Source organism: Marmota marmota, unplaced genomic scaffold, assembly GCF_001458135.2.
Source record: "Marmota marmota marmota unplaced genomic scaffold, marMar, whole genome shotgun sequence".
NCBI lineage: Eukaryota > Metazoa > Chordata > Mammalia > Rodentia > Sciuridae > Marmota > Marmota marmota.
The window spans coordinates 6,742,163-6,760,373 of record NW_026000294.1 but is presented as its reverse complement, the minus strand read 5'-3'; the positions used below and the strand labels follow the sequence as shown (position 1 = coordinate 6,760,373).

Genomic DNA, 18,211 nt, shown 5'->3' with positions numbered 1-18,211 from the left:
CATAGTATGGTATTAGGAGATATATATATATATATATATATATATATATATGAATGAATACATCACGGTGAATCCCATAATCATGTATGTCCACAAGAATGGGATCCTAACTAGAATAAGATATATTTCATGCTTGTATAATTATATCAAAGTGGATTCTACTGTATGTAAAACTAAAAAGAACCAATAAATAATATCCATATGTTTTGAACAGCCAACAATAAAAAATTAAAAAAAAAATAATATCCATTAAATGCGAAAAATAAAAAATCTTGAACTTGTTATTTGAATTGCATAAGACCATATAGCTATTAAGTTCATTGTACTTTAGATCCATGTCTCTCTGGATTCTAACACTTATTGAAAATAATATTCAAGAGAAAATTATGACTATATATCTTATTATTTTTATGAAGATTTGTGCTTTTACTTCTTTTTAATTTTTCAGAGAAAGTGTTTCCCTGTGGTATGTTCAGAAAATGCATCAGCAACCCCAGTATTTACAACTTGAAAAAAAAAAGTACTAGAAAAAAAACCCTCCTCAAATGAAAAAAGTATCCGTCTAGCTGGAGGTGTGGTTCAGCATTTGCCTGGCCATGCACAAGACCCTGGTTTCAATCTCTAGCATGGCAAAAATCAATAAATAAAAGGGCCATGTATAGTGGTACATGCCTATAATGCCAACTACTTGGGAAGCTGAGGCAGGATGATCACAAGTTGGAGGCCAGCAAAGGTCTCAAAATACTACATGCTTACATACATAAATACATACTTGCATACATATATACATATATGGTTCTAACATTTTCCTTTTTTCTTCTTCATTTTTCTATACATTACATGAATGGAAATCAGATTTTCCAGAGAAGGTATATAATTTGTAAGTGTAGAAATGAGTCTTCAATTTTAAGATGTTTATTTAGCTAAAAGCAGCAATGCAAAATTTATTCTTACTGACACTTGACTAATATTACGTATTTTTGATAATTGGTTAGTCTAAGGAATTAAAGCCTCTTTTTTTTAAATTTAGAAGTGTTTAGGTAGTTTTGTTACTGGGATGGGGCCTTCTGGGAAACTGAGGCGTGTGATGAACCCCCCCCTTCAAACCCCAGTTCTTATGATCAAGTCAGAAAGATATCAGACATAGCACTCAGAGAAACAGGCAATTAATTTATCTGAAGGGATGGGAAAAAGGAAAAGGGGACACTCTCAAGAGAGTGGGTCCTCTCAGAGAGGAAAAGGGCACTGTTCCTCTTCTGCATTCCAGTTTTATTGAGGATCCCAGAGTGTTTCCAGAGGGTCCCACCCAGGTCCATCTTTTGACTTTTTTAAAAAATAACATTATTTGATTGATTGATTGATTGATTGATTGATATGTGGTGCTGAGGATTGAACCCAGTGCCTCATACATATTAGGCAAGTGCTATACCACTGAGCCACAAACCAATCCCGATTTCTTGATTTGACTGATAGCAGGATGACTTCAGACTTTCAAGTCCCCAATGTCATGATAACTCTAGGTCATTTTGGCCCATACTGACTGGTTCTAATTGAATTCTTATCCATAAATTTTTGGAGATTTTTGGTTAGTAGAAATAATTGATATCTCCCTGAGTTTCAGGATCTTATCTATAAAAAGGGTCACAAAATTCTCCCCCTTCAGCATAACTTGAGTTCCTTTTATCAACATGATTTCAAGCCTGCATTTCTCCAGAAGATAACAGGTAGCTTGCTGAGGAATAGGACATATCCTGTCCACTTAAGCCAGGCAGGACTGCAGGTAAATTGTATCTTAGAAAATAAAGCATGTAGGAATCAGCACAGTGGGCCCATTTTATAGAATTATTTCCTTAAGCTCATATTATCACTACTTGTATCTGTCTGTCCACAATCAGTTTCAAGAAAAGTTAAGATATAAGTCTGTTTTTATCAAGTTGCAACCCTAAGATTTAGAACTTCTTCTCATGACATTTATTAACTTATTTTGTAGTACCAGGATTTGAACCCAGGGGTGCTCAACCACTGATTCACATCCCCAGCCCATTTATTTATTTATTTTTTATTTTAAGAAAGGATATCAGAATAGTTATATAACCTAAAGAAAGGGTTGCTTAGGTCCTCACTAAGTTGCTGAGGCTGGCTTGATCTTGTGATCCTCCTGCTTCAGCCTCCTGAGCCACTAGGATTACAAGCATGCACCACTGCATGCAGTACACTTATTAACTTCTAATCACATATTTAATAATATTTTTCAGAGTTCATTAAGCATACCATAACTATAGGCACTTGCAAAACATTGACAAGAGCCCTTAATATGAAGTCAGATAATCTTAGTTGGAATTGAAGTTTGTCTCTTACTTAGTGACTATATATTTGGGCAAATGTTTTACTTTCTCTGAGCCTCAGTTCTCTCACACATAATATGAGAATAATCCTTATCTTCTATGAGTTTTGAGAATAACCTGACATAATAAATATGAAAGTACTTTGTAGACAATTTCCATAGTAATGTGAGGAGACCAGAAGTAAAATAAACAAAAAGTGAATATACTAGTAGCTGTGCCAGTTTGGTAACTTATTTTCTCTTTGTTTCTCCCAGCAAGACCAAGGCCTGCATATCTCTAAGAAACAGTAATGCCCTCCCACCTTGAGCCACATTTCCTGGTTCTCCTACCTTTTGCCTCAGGAGCAATGCAGTAGTTGACAACATACTGACAGAAAGGTAAAAGTATATGAAAGACTTGCCTTCTAGGTCATTCTCTTTGAGTAAAGTGATTCCTCCTCAATGATAAGCCTAATAAACACTTCATATCAATATCCTGGTTCAGGACAGTGAAGGAAAAGTTAAGGCAGAATGGTAATTTCATAACAAAGCCCAACAGAACCATGGAGTTAAGGCATTGTAGTAGAGTAGGAAAGGCACTGAACTGGAAGAAAGGGAACTGCCGCAGTCTGGCTGGGCACAATTCAGGAGCCACTTGTCAAAAGAAACGAACTTTATTTTTAGAACACACACACCAAACCACACAGCTCCTCAGGAAAAACCTTCAGAGCCCAACTGCCACCACCAGCTTCCCACAAGCCTCTCCACCCCCCCACTCCTCCTGCTCTCGAGGCCGATTGGCTGGGTCACGTGGGCAGAGCCAAAAAAAGTCCCCCAATGAGCAGCTCCCTGGTCTGAAAGGGCGGGGAAACAGCCCAATGAGCATCACCGCAGAGGAGCCAATCAGTTGGCAGCTAGAAGTTTGCTGGGACCGCTGTGAGCCAATCATCAGCTGGCAGCTGGAAGTTTGCTGGGGCCCCTTTCGGCTGTGGCTCTCAACAGGGAACCAGAGTTTATACTTCTGATTTCACTACATAATAATTATATAACCTAAAGAAAGGGTATTTTCTTTCTTGGCCTCAATGTTTCACACTATACAGTAGTGTAGAATAGAATAGATTATCTCCAAGGTCTATTCCAACACTGATATTATGTGATTCTATTTTAATTATAATAAAAAGATTTCAACTTTGTAGGCTTTAAGAAGGCATTTTATACCTCAAAAGAAAAAAGGGGAAAAATCACATTAATTATTTCTCTATTGTGAGTTATAATAAGCATTTGCTTTCATTAATAACCTTATTGGGGTAAAATTAACATAAATCTTTGCATTTTCTTTTTTTAATGTTCATTGTAGCATTTATTGTTTATAATAACCAAGAACACAAAAATACATGGGAATAATATTCAGGCTTAAAAAAAATAAAGAAATTCTACTGTTTGAGATATCATAGATGAACTTTGGGGGCATGAAATTATCCAGGAAAACAATTAAACAGTGAAAGCTCTCACTATATGTGAATTATAGAGAACCAGAATCTCATAGAAAAAGATAATAGAATGGTGGTTGCCAGGGGCTAAATATGGGAAGGAGGAGGTGAATAGGGAAATGTTGGTCAGAGGGTACTCTCAGCTCTGAGAGGGATATGTTAAAGGTTTCTGATGTACAACATGGTGACTATAGTTAATAGTACTTTTTAAAAAAATATTATTTATTATTTTTAGTTATACATGAGTAGAATACATTCTACTATATATTTGACATATGTACAAAGTGTATAACTTCCCATTTTTTTGTGTTTGTACATGATGTCAGTTACACTCATAGTGTGTTCACATATGAACATAGGAAAGTTATATTTGATTCATTCTATCATCTTTCCCATTCCCATCCCACCTCAATCCTTTGCATTTTCAAAATGTGTTTTTTTATTTTGTTTTCTTTCAAGATGGGATATTCCTATGTTATTTTGTTTACCTTGAACTCACAATTCTTCTACCTCAGCCTCCCAGGTTTGGGGGATTATAGTCTTGTTCCACTATGCCTGGCTCAGAGTGTTTCAAAAATATAGCAGTTCATATGAGTCCTACAGTAATTAACAACATTTCATCACATGATGAACTAAAAACTGAGGCTGAAGTTTAAAAGGTTTGCACAGAATCACAGCTAGTATCTAAAATTAGGAGCTAGAAAACCAATTTCAATCTATCTCTAAGTTCAGTGATTTTCCACTACAGCAATTTACCTAGATGATTTCACCCAAGCTTAAAATACATGGAATTTATCTGGAAAATGAATTAAAAATGAACAGTTGCTATTTTATATGTAGCTATAAGTAAAAATAAGGACAATGTTTATATCTCTTTTAAAAATTCTTCACATTTGAAAGTAGAGCTGTGAACCACATATAAGGAAGTATACAAACAAAACATAAATGTATCAAAGCACTAGGGATTTTAAAAGATTAAAAAACAGCATTTGTAAAGCATTTTAAGATCATTTGAAGAAAATAGCTACTTAGATATAATATTTAGAACTATAACCTTCAAGCACACAATAGGGAAATAATAAAGGATGGGATATAAGAAGGTGTCTTGATTTAGGGATCATTTAACACATTTGCTATGTTAGTATAGACTTTTTTGTCAACTGCTGCACACCCTATTTTTTTTTCTTATGCTTCTCCCTTTACCCCCAAAACAAAAATAAGTGCAATCTTCGAGAACTTTAAAGTACACTATCTCTGCATAGATATTAACATAGTGACTGCTTTTCCTGGTGTCAGAGCAACCAAAATTCACCTGTAAGATTGTACCTAGACTTATTGTTAATAATCACTTTAGAAAAATGTATAGTTTCTGTGGTGGCTTGCATTAAAATCAAATAAACTCCATGTTCCTGTTTAACAAATAAATTATTTGTTATTACAGAAATCATTCACTTGCTTATTAGCATTTTGAGGTTATAATCAGATCCAGCAAAGGTTTTTGCAATGTAGATGTATTAGATTCAAAGACACTGGACATAGGCTTGTATTATGAGTCTATATGGAAATGATAAGCCTATATGAAAAAAGCTTAGTATTAAAAAAAATGCATCCCAAGTCATTCTAGTCCATGGAAAAGTAGGCATCAAATACTATGGATCCAACTCTGTGAGGAAAGCAATAGAGCTTTAAGATATTGTCACTGCCCTCATGGAGCTTGCAGCTTAATTGAGGACACAGAAAGATACCTTATATCCATTTCTTTATTTGATAAGCAAAACTAGTTTGTGAGGTAGAGAGTGTTATTCTCATTTTACCAATGGGGGAACTGGGGTTCCGAGAATTTAAGTAACTTGTCCAAAAATCACAGCCAATAGGTAGCACGATTGACATTCAAACCCACTGATGATAAAATATATGCTTTTCTTTGTATTTTGATGCATTGTAATACACAGGAAAAAAATGGCAAAGAAAATATAGGAATTAGGAATACCAACTTGCATTTTTCCAGGGCCTCATGAACACTGGGCAAGCACTCCGTCACTGAACTACATCCCCAGGACAATATAGTATCTTAGTACTAAAATATATACAAGTAACTTTAAGTGCAATAGGAATTCAGTGAAAGTTGACGCTAATTCATGCGTATCTTAATCAGTCTGTGTTTTCCTCACTAAGACATAGGAAAACATAGTTCCTCAGTTGGTCCTTATAAATTATCTAAATAAAGAAAAAGGGGTGGGAAGAAGAATAAGCTATCTGTGTCTGTTTGTTTGTTTATAAAATAGGGATTGTGCCATTCACCCACAGTACAATTTTTAAGATTGAATAAGATAGCATATATAAAAGCATTTTGTAAATTACAAAGAATTCATTGATGTAAACCATTACTGTTACTTGATAAAGTATGAAAATAAGTATGTATATGATGTGCATACATAGAATTGACATTGAGAAAGTGTTTAAGCATGAGCAACTCAACTACCACCAAATCAGAGAATTATAAAATCTCAGGGTAAGAGGGGACCTCAAAGGTTATCTAATCTAACCCCCATCTGGAGTTTGTCAAAAGGGGCTGATATATTTTAAGGGAATTTATCTGTATCTTGTTATGGTTGTTTCCCTCCCAAACTCTCTTAATTTTAGTCAATAATCCTACAGATTTTTTCATCAATCTTACAAATTGACTTGCATTTCATATTTTCTTTTATTTTTAAATATTTTAATGTCAATTGAAGTAAAACTATAATATTTATTTCAGTGGAAAATCATTATTTCAATTAACATCTTCCACAAATATGAGAATCAGAAGACAAAAAACAGTCTGCTTAGTTCTCATTTTTTTTCTGAACTGTGCTCTTAAAAGCAGAGTTCAGGGTCTCTGCATTCATAAATAAAACCCTGACTCCTTGTGGAGATATTCTAACACAAAGGACACAAAAAGGAAGGAAGAACTTACAGCTTCATCTTTGATCTCACTTAATCTGGACGTGAATCTCTATGTAGGTGCTAATTCATCTCAAGGAAGATCTGCCACTTATTTGATAGTAGGTAATCATTTCAAGGTGGTCCTCAGTATAGGAATTAATTGCAAAGGTCATATTAGTCATTTTTCTGCAGCTCAAAACATACTTTTTAGGAAACAACAATAATGCAAATAGTAGTAAACTAAAACATATAAAGGTCTTTAGATGAGTAAGACACAAGTGACATCTATTTTCTTCTTGATGTTTTTCTGGTTTCCAATTTTTCTATAGTAAGCAAATATTATATATATAATTTTTTCTTAATTTGTTCTTTTTAGATATACATGACAGTAGAGTGCATTCTGACATATTATACATACATAGAGTGTAACTTCCCATTCTGTGGTTGTATATGATGTGGAGTTACACTAGTGTATTCATATATGAACATAGAAAAATTATGTCCAAATTATGTCTTTCTTATTCCCATACCCACTCCCTTCCCTTCATTCCCCTTTATCTAATCCAATGAACTTCTATTCTTCTCTCCCTCCCCTTATTATGTGTGCATATCAGAAAGAATAATTTTTAAATTATTTATTGAGGTGAAATTTATAATAACATAAAAATAAGCATTTCAAAGTGGGCAATTCAGTGGTATTTAGTACATTCACAGTATTATACAACCACTTCTATCTAGTTCATAAAATTCCATCACTCCACAATTAAACCCTTTACCCATTGAGCAGTTTGTCCAATTTCCTACTGCACTTAAACCCTAGCAATTACCAATCTACAATCTATCTCTATGGTTTTATCTAATTTGAATATTTCATGTATGTAGAATCATATGATATGTGATGTTTTTGAATCACTTCAACATCAAAATGTTTTTGAGATTCTTTCAACTTCTAGCATGTATTATTTAAATCTAAATAATATACATTTGTGTATTCATTCATTCTTTAACATTAACATTTTGGTTACTTCCACTTTTTAGCTATTGTGAATAATGCTGAAATGAACATGTGTGTTCATGTACTTGTTTAAGTAAACATTTTCAGTTCTTTGGGCTGATATATGTAAGACTAGAATTGTGAGGCTATGGTAATTCTCTTTTCAATTTTTTGAGAAACCACCAAAATGTTTTCCATACTGACTGCCCAGTAGGATACTATTTTGATTACTGCAGCTTATGCCATATTTTTATTTATTTATTTATTTTTAATTTTGAGGCAGGGTCTTGCCAAGTTGCTTAGGGTCTCTTTAACTTGCTAAGGCTGGCCTTGAACTTGCAACCCTCCTGCCTCAACCTCCAGAATCACTGGGATTGTAGCCACGTGCCACCACACCTAGCATATCTTTATTTTTATTTTTTATTTTGTTAATAGTTCATTTTAGTTATATATAACATTGGGATTCATTTTGATGTGATTATGCAAGCATGGAATATAATTTGTTCCAAATTTATACCATTCCCTCCTCTTCTCTCTCCCCTTCCCTTTTCTCTACTCTACTGATTCTTCTTCTATTTATTTAGAGTTTATGTTAATTATTGCATTATGGATATACATAAAGGTGAAACTTACCATGGTATATTCACATATATACATACAAAATTTTGGTTACATTCATTCTACCCTTGTTCCCTTTTCCCATTCCTCCTCCCTCTCCCTCAATCCCCTACATCTACTCCACTGATCTCTATTCTGTTTTCATGGAACATTCCCCCCAGCTGCCCTTTTATTTTTTTCTCCCTTATTTGGCTCTAGCTTCTGCATATGATACAAAATATTTGACCCTTGAGTTCTGAGTCTTGTTTCCTTTACTTAGCATGATGTTCTCCAGCTCCATCAATTTATCAGCAAATGACATAAGTTCATTCTTCTTTATGGCTGAGTAAAAAGCGATGTGTATATATCTCACATTTTCTTTATCCACACATCTTTTGAAGGATACCTAATTGATTTCATAGCTTGGCTATTGTGAATTGTTCCACTATAATCACTGAGGTGGCTGTATCCATATGGTATGCTGATTTTAGATCTTTTGGATATATACTGAGGAGTAGTATAGCTGGGTCATATGATGGTTTCATTACTAGTTTTGAGGAATTTCCATAGTGCTTTCTAGAGTGGTTGCAATAATTTGCAGTCCTACCAACAATGCATGAGTGTACCTTATCTCCCACATCCTTACCAGCATTTATTATTATTTGTATTCTTGATAATTGCCATTCTGACTAGAGTTGGTGTAGTTTTGATTTGCATTTCCCTGATTGCTAGAGATATTGAGTATTTTTTCATACATGTATTGGTCATTTGTATTTCTCTTTTGAGAAGTGTCTGTGTAGTTTTGCTCATTTATATTAATTGGGTTTATTATTGTTGTTGTTTGAAATATATATATATATTTTTTTTTTCTGGATATTAATTCCCTGAGGAACAAGTGGCAAAGAACTTCTCTCATTCTGTAAGCTCTCTCCTTGTGTTCTTAATTGTTTCCTTTGCTGTACAGAAGCTTCTTAATTTAATGCCATCCTACTTACTGACTCTTGGTTTTGTTTCCTGTGCTTTTGGATGCTTGTCAAGTGAGTTGATACTTCTATTATCTATAAGGGTTATTTTTTTTTCTCCACATTCTCATAAGCATTTGTTAGTCTTTGTTTTGGTTTGTTTTTTTGATAAAAGGAATTATTATTGGTGTGGGATGGAATCTCGATGCACAGTTTTTATTTTTCCACTTTTATTGGTACATTATAGTTGTTCATAATAGTTAGGTTCATTTTAACATAATCATACATGCATGGAATTTAATTTATTCCATTTCATTTTCTAGTGCCCCCATTCAATCCCCTCCTCCCTCTTACTTTTCCCTTATTTCTGTTCTACTGCTTACCTTGCAATAAAGGTGGAATTCACTGTGATATAATTATATAGAGCTAATAAATAAATTCAGCAAAGTAGCAGAATACAAGATCACTGTTCACAAACCAGTAGCTTTCCGATACTCCAATAGTGATTCTGCTGAGAAAGAAACTGTACATTCACAATAACATCAAAAGATGTAGGGGCTGGGGTTTTGGCTCAGTGGTAGAGTGCTTGCCTGGTATGGGTGACACCCTGGGTTCCATCCCCAGCACCATATATAAATAAACAAATAAAATAAAGGCCTATCAATAACTAAAAACATTTTTTAAAAAAGATGTAAAAGACTTGGGAATTAATCTAACCAAGGAAGATAAAGACCTGTACAATGAAAACTATAGAACACTGAAGAAATTGAAGGCCTTAGAAAATGGAAAGACTTCCTATGTGCTTTTATAGACATAACTAATATTGTCAAAATTGTCATAGTAACAAAAGTATTATACAGATTCTATGCAATCCTTATCAAAATACCAATCACATTGTTCACATAACTAGAAAAAGTACTCCTAAAATTCATTTGGAAGAATAAAAGACCCAGAATACCCAAAGAAATATTGAGTAAGAAAAATGCTGAAAGCATCACAATACCTGATCTGAAATTATACTCCAGAACTATAGTAATAAAAACAGGGTGATATTGGCATCAAAATAAACATGAAGAGCAATAGGACAACATAGAAGACACAGAGACAAACCCACATATTTACAGTCATCTGATACTTGACAAAAATGCCAAAAATATATGTTGGAGAAAAAATAGCTCTTTTAATAAATGATGCTGGGGAAACTGGATATCCATATGTAAATAAATGAAACTATCTCTCACCCTACATAAAAGTCAGATCAAAGTGGATCGAAGACAGGAATTAAACCAGAAACTTTGCAACTCTTCAATTTAGTTTGATTGCAATATGTGGTGGCTAAAGATATTATGTATTCTTTCATATATTTATTGGCCTTTTATATTTCTTTTGAGAACTGTCTATTCAGATAATTTGCTCATATTTTATTAGATAACTTGCTTGTTTGATGTTACGTTTCTGAGTTCTTTATATTCTGCACATGAATCCTGTGTCAGAATAATAGCTGGCAAAGATTGTTTCCTTTGCTGTGCAGAAGCTTTTTAATTTGATGTAATCCAATTTGTTATTTCCTGAGTTATTGGAGTCCTATTTAGGAAATTGTTGCCTGTACTATTATCTTGAAGTGCTTCCCCTGTTTTCTTCTACTAATTTTAAAGGCACAGATCTTATATTGAGGTCTTTGATTTTGAATTGATTTTTCTTTTACCAGGGATTAAAACCATGGGTGCTTAACCACTGAGTCACTTTGTTAAATTTTTAAATTTAGATAGGGTCTCACTAAATTGTTTGCTAAGTTGCTGAGGCTGACTTTGAACTTGTGATCTTTCTGCCTCAGCCTTCTGAGCTGCTGGGATTACAGACGTGTACCACCATGCCCAACTTTGAGTTGATTTTTCTACAGGGAGAGATATATAGTCTTTCTTCAGTCTTCTACATGTGGATATCTAGTTCTCCCAACACCATATGTTGGGGAGGCTCACATTTCTCCAGTTTATTTTTTGGCAACCTTGTCAAGAATCAGTTTGCATAGATGTGTGGATTTATTTTTGGTCTATCTCTTATGTTCCATTTGTTTACATACCTGTTTTATGCCGGTATTATACAATTTTTGTTACTATGACTCTACATTTTAAAATAAGATACAGTGAAGCCTCCAACATTGTTCTTTTTGCTTACAATTGCTTTGGCTATTCAGGATCTTTTGTCTTTTTTTCTACATTTGTCATGAAAGACATATTTTCATTGGTATTTCATTTAATCTATAGATCATTTTCTTTTATGGTCATTTTAACAATATTAATTCTCCCAATGAACATAAATGGTATTTCCAACTTCTAGTATCTTCTTCAATTTTTTCATCAGTTTTTTGTAATTTTCAATATAGAGGTTTTTATTTTTACTTCCTGATTTCTTTCTCAGCAAGTGTATTATTGGTATACATAAAATCTACTGATTTTTGTAAGTTGATTTTGTATGCTGCTACTTTACTGACTTTGTTTATCAGTTCTAAGAGTCTTTTGGTAGAATATTTAGAATTTTCTATGTAGAATCATATCATCAACAAATGGGGATAACTTGACTTCCACTTTTCCTATTTGTATCTCCTTTTTTCTTTCTTTTGCTTAACTACTCTGCTAAAATTTCTAGTACTATTTTGAATAAGACCAATGAGAATGGACACCCTTATTTTGTTCATGATCTTAGAGGAAATGTTTTCAGTTTTCCCCATTCTGTATTCACTATGGATTTGTCATATGTAGCCTTAATTATGTTGACTTATAATCCTTCTAAATACCTCATTTATTCAGGGTTTTTATCATGAAGGGATGTTAAAATTTTTTTCAAAGATGTTTTCTGCATCTATTGAGATGTTATGTGATTTTTAGCCTTGATATTATTATTGGTTTTGTACTGAGGATTCATCCTAGGGGCACTTTGCCACAGAACTACATCCCCAGATCTTTATTTATTTATTTATTTATTTATTTAGAAACAAAGTCTCACTAAGTTCCTGAGACTGGCCTCAAACATATGATTCTCCTGCCTCATCCTCCCAAGTTGCTGGGATTACAGGCATAAACCAGGCTTGATTCTATTTCTATACCGTACTAATTTACAATCCTCCTACCTCAGTGTTTAATCTTTTAAATGTGCTGTTGGATTCAATTTATAAGAATTTTGGTGAGGATATTTTATTCTTTTTAGTTATACATCACAAATAGGATTCATTTTGACATAAATATAAAAGCATGGAATATAATTTGTTCTAATTCAGTCCTCAGTACTTCCCCTTCCCCTCCCTTCCTCTCACCCCCTGTTCCCTTCCCTCTATTCTACTGCCATTACTTACAGTTTTTTTAATTAGTGTCTTTTAGACATACATGATGGTAAACTTCACTGTGGTATAGTCATATATGTACATAAGATTGTTAGGTCATATTAATTCCACTGACTTTATCCTTTCTTCCTCCCTTCCCTTCATTCCCCTTTGTCTACTCCACTGGTATTTCTTCTGTTCTTTTTCTCACCACCCCCATTTTGGAGTATTTCCACATATCAGAGAAAACATTCAACCTTTGATTTTGGGGAACTGGCTTATTTCACTTAGCATAATGGTCTCCAGTTCCATCCATTTACTGGCAAATACCATAAAGTAATTTTCCTTATGGGTGAGTGATACTCCATTGTGTGTGTGTGTGTGTGTGTGTGTGTGTACAATTTTCTTTACCCATTCATCTGCTGAAGAATACCTAGGTTGGTTCCATAGTTTACCTCTTCTGAATTGTGCTGCTATAAACATTGATGTGGCTGTGTAACTGTAATGTGTGATTTTAAATCCTTTGGATATATACTAAGGAGTCAGATAGCTGGGTCACATGTGGTTCCATTCCTAGTTTTTTGAGAAATCTCCATACTGCTTTCCAGAGTTGTTGCAACAATTTGTAGTCCTACCAACAATGTATAAGGGTACCCTTTTCCTCACATCCTCACCCATATTTGTTGTTACATATATTCTTGATAATTGCCATTCTGACTAGAATGAGATGAATTCTCTATGTAGTTTGAATTTGCATTTCTCTAATTGCTTAAGAGGTTGAACATTTTTTCATATATTTGTTGATCATTTGTATTTCTTCTTTTGAGAATTGTCTGTGTCGTTCCTTTGCCCATTTGTTGATTGGGTTATCTATTTTTGGTATTAAGTTTTCCTGGATATTAATGCATTATCTGTGGAGCAGGTGTCAAAGATTTTTCTCCCATTCTTTTGGTTCTCTCTTCACACTCTTGATTAATTCCTTTGCTATGAAGGAAGCTTTTTAATTTGATGCTATTCCATTTGTTGAATTTTTGAAAATTCTGTGCTTTAGAAGTCGTATTAAAGAAGTCAGTTTCTAAACTGACATGTTGGAGTGTTGGGCCTACATTTTCTTCTAGCAGGTACAGGGTTTCTGGTCTAATTCCAAGGTCTTTGATCTACTTGAGTTGACTTTTGTGTAGAGTGAGAGAGATAGGAGTTAAATTTCATTCTACTACATATGTATTTCCAGTTTTCCCATCATCATTTGTTAAAAAGTCTCTTTTCTCCAATATATTTTTGACACCTTTTATCTAATATCAAATAATTATTTATGTGAGTTTGTCTCTGTGCCTTCTATTCTATTTCACTGGCCTTCCTTTCAATTTTGGGGACAGAAGTATGCTGTTTTGTTACTATAGTTCTGTAGTATAATTGGAGGTCCAATATTGTAATGTTTCCTGCTTTGCTTTTCTCACTAAGGACTGCTCTTGCTATTCTGGGTCTCTTATTTTTCCAAATGAATTTCATGACTGCTTTTTTTATTTCAGTGAAGAATGTCACTGGAATTTTTTAAAATGTATTTTTAGATGTTGATAGATGTTTATTTTATTCATTTATTTATATGTGGTGCTGAGAATCGAACCCAGTACCTCACACACGCTAGGCAAGTGCTCTATCACTGAGCCACAACCCCAGCCCTGTCAGTGGAATTTTGATGGGAATTGCATTGAATCATATAGCTCTTTAGGTAGTATGGCCATTTTGACAATATTAATTCTGCCTATACAAGAAAATGGGAGGTGTTTCCATCTTCTAAGGTCTTCTTCAATTTCTTTATTTAATGTTCTGCAGTTTTCATTGCAGAGGTCCTTCACTTCTTTTGTTATATTGATAATCTTATTGAGGACTTTTGCATCTATTATCATTAGGGATATTGGCCTATAGTTTTCTTTTATTCTTGTGTCCTTATCAAGTTTTGGTAGCATGATAATAGTGGCTTTGTAAAATGAGTTTCCTTCCTTTTCTATTTTATGAAATAGTTTGAGAAGTGTAAATGTTAATTCTTTTTAATGGTCTATTAAAATTCAGCAGCCATTCTATCTTGTCCTGGGTTTTCACTGTTGGGAAACCTTTTATTACTAATTTAATGTTATTACTTGTTATTGATCTATTTAAGTCTTTTATGTCCCCTTAGTTACCTTTTGTTAAGACATATATGTCCAGAAAGTTTCCCATTTCTCTTAGAAATTCCAATTTATTAGCAGATAGTTTTTCAAAATATTCCCTAATAGTGCTCTGAATTTTCATGGTATTTGTTGAAATGTCTCCCTTTTCACCTTTAATTTCATTTATTTGTATCTTTTATTTCTTTTGGTTGGTTTAAAGGTTTGTCAGTATTATTTATCTTTTTGAAGAATCAATTGTTTTCTTCTGCTATTATTTCATCGAATATATTATCTGAGCCCTCTGCATGCAACTCTTCTTCCTACAGTATGCCAACAGCATGGATGTTTGACCTTTTAATGGTATTCCAGAGATCTGTATGTTTCTTCCTTCTTTTTTTTTTCTTTGTTGATGTCTAGTTGCAATATTTTGGCAAAGATCTCTTTAAGCTCCAATATTATTTCTTCTATTTCAACTAGTCTGTTGTTGAGGCTTTCAACTGGTGTTTTTAAATCTCACTTATTGAGCTTTTCATTTCTGAGATTTTTAAATTTTTTTTTAGTTGTTGATGGACATTTATTTATTTATTTATTTATAGGCAGTGCTGAGAATCAAAACCAGTGCCTCACACATGTGAGGCAAGTGCTCTACCACTGAGCTACAACTCTAGCCCTCCAGGATGTTTTTTTTTTTTTTTTTTTTGAAAATTTGTTGTAATTAGTCCTCCAAGATTTTTATTTGGCTTTCTCTCAGAAAATATTGTTTCATGTCTTACATTATCTTCCTTAATTCATTTAACTGTTTATCTTTATCTGTATTCTCCTAGATTTCATTGAGGTTTTCAAACAATCATTCTTCTTAATTTTTTGTCTGGCATTTCACCCATTTTGATATCTATGGAATCTATTACTATGGCATTATGAACTTTAGGAAATATATTGTATATTTTTTCATATTTTTTGTGTTTCTATGTTGAGATCAGTGTATCTGTTGAAATGCGTATCTCTTCCACTTTTATATCTTCTTAGTGAGCAGCCTTTCCTGATGATGTATCTTGGGGTATCAGTTTGCTGTGTTAAGTCCAATTGGTCTTCACAGTGTAGATTCCTTGTTGCTTATCTGACTATGGTTGGTTAATTTTGACTCAATGCTTACTGTGTTGGAGCCTGAGGAACCTGCTTTTTCTGTTTCACGAAAGTTGGTTCTCTCTGGTGGTTCAGGCAGATATGGTATAGACAGCAGTGTAAATAGAGTGTATCCTCTGTGGTTACTCCTTAAAATGGTATTGGAACTCCCTACCAAGTGACAGGGATTTCCTAAAGTACTGTTGACATTAGTTTTGTTACTTAAAAACAATTCTGGCACTGTCTGCTCTAATTTATGTGAAGGGCCTAGAGCTTTCATCTGCTGTTTAGACACTGCTGTAGATCATGTTGTTTCAATGGGGAGATGCAGGGACTTGAATCACAGCTCTCCTTCTGTGATACATGCAGTGTTGTTGTTATCATCACTGTTAACTCTAATAGGGTATGGGAACAAATAATGCTAAAGACCTTCATAAATATGGTATTCACATCAGTTGTTATTTCTTTCTGCTGTTGTTGTGAGGGTGAGTAAAATGGGTCACCAAATGTCCCCTAGACATGCACATTTGGGGACAAATTGTCACCTGGAGCCCTACCCCTTTGTTTTTTCTAAGTTGGGGTATCCACTAAGGTTTGAGCAGGACTAGGTCATGACTGGAGCAAGGTGCAATTCCTCTCAAAAGGGCTGGGAAATATTTTTAGTAGCAGGTCACCTGCCCAACACATGCAGAGCCCCAGACATGATCCCCAGCATTGTGAAAAAGAAAAACAAACAAAAAGGTAAAATAAATACCAAATGAAAAGACAATAACAGCAGCAACAACTACTAGTACAGAAATTATAAGGAAGATATAATGTAGAATAAAACAAAGTTAAAAATAATAGAATAAAATTATAATAAAAAGAGTAAAAAGAAAATAATTAGAAATTCAAACAAAGAGACAAGAGAGAAAAATGGAAATCCAGTAAAAATGGAAAAGGGGAATATTAAATGTTAAAAAGAGTCTATAAATATAAAAAAGAAACAAAAACTGCAGCAACCAAAAAAAATGTATTTATGGAAAATAAAGATTCATCCTAGCTTAGGTACTTGAATGAAGTAAAACATGAGTGGATACAATTTATGCTGATCAAAGCTTCTCTGAGTGTTCATAGGCAGGGTCCCTTCCCAATGGACAAAGCAAAGGTTATGTGTTATTCATTCCACTCTTTTTCCTTTGTTGTGCTCCCTTGGTGATTAGAGGAGGAGATTTATAGCTAAAGCCAGTTGGAATTCCTCTCAGCTGCCTTGCTCACTGGAACTAGCTAGCATGGAAAGCAGAATGGCCCACCCAGGTAAAGATTCTGGAGCTTTCTTGGATGTGCCCTCTGAGGGTAGGGGAAATGCTGTGTTGTGTTAGCAGTTGAGCCCAGAATGTAAATCTCAATCTAGCAAAGATTCTCTTCAGAGCTTCTAGAGCTATGTGCTTCAAGGGCAGTGGTAACACAGGTGCTACGACTTGTCATTACACAGAATGTAGAACTCCCCAAAGATTTTTTTCTGGGGCTTTTTGGGCTGCACACTCTGATGGAGGGCTAATCCTAGGACTGCGGTATATCCCCAGCCTCCTCTGCAGGTGGAGAGGAGCAATAGAGTCACAAAAGAACTGTACTGGGAAGGGGGTTGGGGCCTCCTCAATGTGCCACCCTTGATTCTGGTGTTCCCATACTTGGCCATTTGTGAAATCATTAGGGAATGATTCATTCCCCCAGGCTTTGACAGCTGGACTCACAAACCCCTGATTTAAAAGGGAGGTGCCTTCTCTTTTCTTCAACATTACAGACTGGTTTCCCACTGCATAGAACTCTCAGTGGTCCACTGTCAGAGTCTCTTCCCCAGGGCAAACTGAATTGAAATGGTTACCTGCTGAGACAAGGGTCCCAGGAAAATGAAGAGGCTTTTGACTACCAGTGTAGTAAGCTCAGACTATAAGACCCCTCTCCAGATGGCTCCCAATTACAGCACTGTGAGAATATGCAAAATACACAGAGATTCTCCAGTACAAGCTGGCTATCCAGATTCCAGTTTTCCTATTTGTGTAGAATATGTCTACAGAGTGCCAAATACTGCTCTAGTGGAGCTCACTGGTGTTCTGTATCCCTCACCTATACCTCCACTATGAGGTCCCTGTACTCCTGCCTTGCTACCATTTGATCAGTGCTGGGGTGCTCTGTTTCTCCTACTGTTCCATTATCAAAAAATCTCAGGATGCATGCATGAGGCCCTGGGTTCAATCCCCAGAACCACACACACACACACACACACACACAAAAAAAAAAAAACCTGGGTATCTCTAAGTGTCTCTCTCTCTCTCTCTCTCTCTCTCTCTCTGTG

General features: G+C 34.6%; 1 protein-coding gene across 7 annotated transcripts in view; it reads left to right on the top strand.

Moving 5' to 3' along the window:
- The window catches only part of Zc3h12b (zinc finger CCCH-type containing 12B), a 308,449-nt gene that overhangs the window by 247,782 nt on the left and 42,456 nt on the right, over positions 1-18,211 (top strand). For 4 of the 7 annotated variants that reach the window (XM_048797182.1, XM_048797185.1, XM_048797186.1 and 1 more), the window contains one exon: positions 2,600-2,722. The exons of 2 other annotated variants lie outside the window; for them this stretch is intronic. The gene's annotated coding sequence lies outside the window, so the exon portion shown is untranslated. The remainder of the gene's footprint in view (positions 1-2,599; positions 2,723-18,211) is intronic. One more of the 7 variants, XM_048797187.1, reaches the window with a different exon arrangement.